The sequence below is a fragment of the Chaetura pelagica genome, unplaced genomic scaffold (assembly GCF_000747805.2).
Source record: "Chaetura pelagica isolate M959 unplaced genomic scaffold, ChaPel_1.0 scaffold69, whole genome shotgun sequence".
Taxonomy (NCBI): Eukaryota; Metazoa; Chordata; class Aves; order Apodiformes; family Apodidae; genus Chaetura; species Chaetura pelagica.
In genome coordinates this window covers 3,555,280-3,558,795 of record NW_009970724.1, presented here as the reverse complement: position 1 = coordinate 3,558,795, position 3,516 = coordinate 3,555,280, and positions in this window count along the sequence as shown.

The window sequence follows — 3,516 nt, the reverse complement described above, 5'->3', positions numbered from 1 at the left end:
CCTGCTGTCTGAGCTTCCAAAACTGTGCCAGTCCCACAGGCCATGGGCCCTCAAGATGGCAGGTACATTTCTACCATTTGGATTACTGCCATATCTGCTATTACTTTAGGCTACTTTCCAGTTCTTTGGAATCACTAACTCTTAATATGCTTGAAGGTTAGCCAGCTGGCTCTCACATATTTTGCATCTGCAAGTCATCCTACCTTTGATGCTAAAAGATATGGATATAAAGCAGTAGGGCACTACTAAACATGGTACCACCCATGTTTGAACTTTCTTCCCTCTCTGTGGCAGGTAAACCTTCAGCAGAAGGCAGATGAGTAATTTCAAATAAAGATAATTTACTACCTTTCAGAAACAAAGAAGCACTCCTTAAATTTTGGCTTCGATCTGTGAGGCTGTGACTATTACTTCAGGAAGAACAACAGTGGATTGAAGTTATCATTAGGAGAGGATCCACAAAGTCAGTTCTATTTGACAGGAACATATTATAATTTTAAGTTGTACATACATCATTCTTTTGTAAGAAGAATTTTCCACAGGTTTAATCTAATACAAGTAATGCTTATCCTTTGAGACAACAAGTCTACTTGTATAGGCACTTAAGAAAATACTTGTCCTTCTATTATGAAGCTGTCCAATCTTAAGATTCAGTCTCATCTTTTATTTGCTGATACCAATGTATCTCAGGAAAAGCTGTGAGAGCTCCTCACTGAAGCTTCTCACTCGGAAAAATCCCAGATTATAACGTCAAATATAACCATGACCAAAAAATGAATTCAGCTTGTCACCAGGTATTACTTTGCCTATCCAGTCTCCTCACTAGCATTCACTTGGCACTATTTTTTTCCTCCCCATTTTGCCTTTACCATTATTAAATAAGATATGTCAGGAAATATTAGTCTGGTGTTATAATGTTTATACTGAAAGTACTAGACTACAGTTCCTCTTTCAAGGGAGGTCTACCTTGAGATTTTTCCTAGAAGAGAAATTTAACCTCCAGCCTTTGATCAATGATCAATGATCCTACCTCTGGAACTGAATGGAAGAGAAAATGCCATTACTAGAATGGCTTGACTGACTGTAATGCAGAGTGATCTCTTAGTAGTTTCAAGTGAAAATTTAATACAAAACCAATAATGCATAGAAAAATAGACAACAGCTTAAAAATACTCCATAAAAAAAAACAATCAACCAAAAAACCATTTTCAAGCATCTTATTGTTTGCTGTCAGTGGGTGAGTTACCACCTCCAATATGTCTTGATTTGTTATGATCATAGCACTTTTTCAACTTTTCAGGCATGCTCCCTAAAGTCTTACTGTAGGCAAAATAACCAAAGTGAACAAAGAAAACCTTTAGGGGGACACAAAATGTTTGATGGCTCACAAGTCCCAAAACCCATCTCCTTAACTGTAATGTATTTCCATTTCTGAAAGGAGGATCCTCAACTGATCAAAAAATGTTGTGCAGTTTTAACCAAATGAAAAACCTTCCCATAAATAATAAATTTTCTCTTCCTTAGAAAACATTTCTTCATTTTCAGTGGAGTCATTAACATCCTCACACAAGACTCAGAAAAATACCTGCATTTTCCTGGACTGAATACTACTCTTTACAATTAGGAGTATGAAACCAGGACTTAAAGTCTAGTTCCTCTGTGATTTCTCCCTTTGGGAGGCCCCCCTGCTGCCTTGTGGCTGCTGTGAGTTATAAATAAGTCCCTCATGGCACAGGCTAAGTTACATTTACCATCTGTCTCCTCTTTGTGATCTACTTGCAGGGAAGACTGCATTATATAAGAAAACCATATTGTGAGGGTTGGAAACTCACTACTTGCAGCCAAGACACTTGGGAGAGGAAAAGGGAGTCCACAATGTTAAAATATTTAACAAAATATGAAATAGAACTGGAAAGTGGAGAGGAAAGAGAATTATGTTCATCGTTTATGTCCTTACTGTAACTTGTCTGGAATGACACTACCAGTTGTTGTACTAAATTACAGATACTTAAGTAGATACTAAAATTATCGTGCACAGGGGAAGATCCTGTGCTGGCACAAACCATCAGCTTCACTGAAGCCAATGAGTTATGACAATTAACAGCAGCTGTCTAAACTCCACATTTTGTAAAAGACAAAGTACAAAACTATTTGCAGTCACTTATATTTCCTTCATTAAGTCTTTATAATTAAATACTGGAATGCTTACTGACCATTGACCCACATAATTCAATTTAATACACAATCTTTCCCTCAGTCTTTATTACACTTCAACATTTATTGACAATCTCATATTATAGCAGAATAGTCCTTGCAGATATGACGTTATTTATTTTAAAAAATACTTATTATAAAAGATTTTGTCTATGTCTGTTTATATAACTATGAATACTCTTAATGGGACAGTACCATGCAGTCCAACTGCTGTGTAAAAAAAATAAACCCACCCTTCGAAGTCTGTCTGTTAATTCCTTACTCTCTTATTATGGGGTATTATGGGGTATTCGGGCTTCAGAGCAAACACAGCAGGGGCTGAGAGACTGCTCTGTTATGGGGGAAGCCCTGCTGAGATCTTGTGGACCATGATTTCATGTTCCAAAATACCTGCTGATCCTAATCACGGGTGGCAGTAAATTGTGAACCAAGGCCCCCAAGAGAAAAATCATTGTATTTTGTCCATGCCAGGGTTCATCCATCCCCTGTTCTGCTACAGCAGCTGAGGCAGTATGCTTTCGAGGTCATCTCCTGTTGGCTTCACTGACAGGACTGCAGAGATCATGGTACTGACACGTGGGACAAAATACTGGACATTAAGCACTACTGTAATTTGCTGCTTCTCTTCTACAATGACAGAACACAGCCTACCTGCCTCTCCTCTGAAGTCCTCATGGTCAACTCAGACAGAACACAGTGGTGGCTGCTGTGTCTGTGCTATGATTCTGCTCTCAAGGTGAGGTCTCCTGGCTCCCTAGAGTGAAGCTCCTGCTTCCACTTGACCAACCCTAATCTGCTGGTAGCACTGATGCCCATAAAAACCAGATCATGTCTAATACCTTCACCTCAGCAGACATGGCTGCCTTCAGTGCCCAGCAAAGGGTCACTCCTATTGCCTCCTCAACTGCTCTTCCTCCATCGTTAGCCTTCACCTGTTTTCCCACAGGTGTCTTCCAGAGGGCTTAGACATGGCACAGTTCCAAGTAAATTACAGATTGTCTGACTTCTTTCATGGAGGAAACTTCTCCTTTAAAATACTCAAAATGCAGTTCAAGTATTTCTTAGGCACGTCTTAGACCGTCTGCCCAGTCTTTGTATTTCACCGGGCTGCTTTCTACATACACTGGACATACTCTCCTACCTCTCCGTGTCCCTTCATACAGCTGGTTCTCTAATTAAAGTCATTCCACCTGCACCGGGTCGCCCCCGGGGCAGCAGGCAGGGCCGTGCCCCGACGCCCGGGCCGTGCGGGGTTCCCAGCCCTTCCCGCACGCCTCGCCCGGCACATCCCGCTCCGCCCCC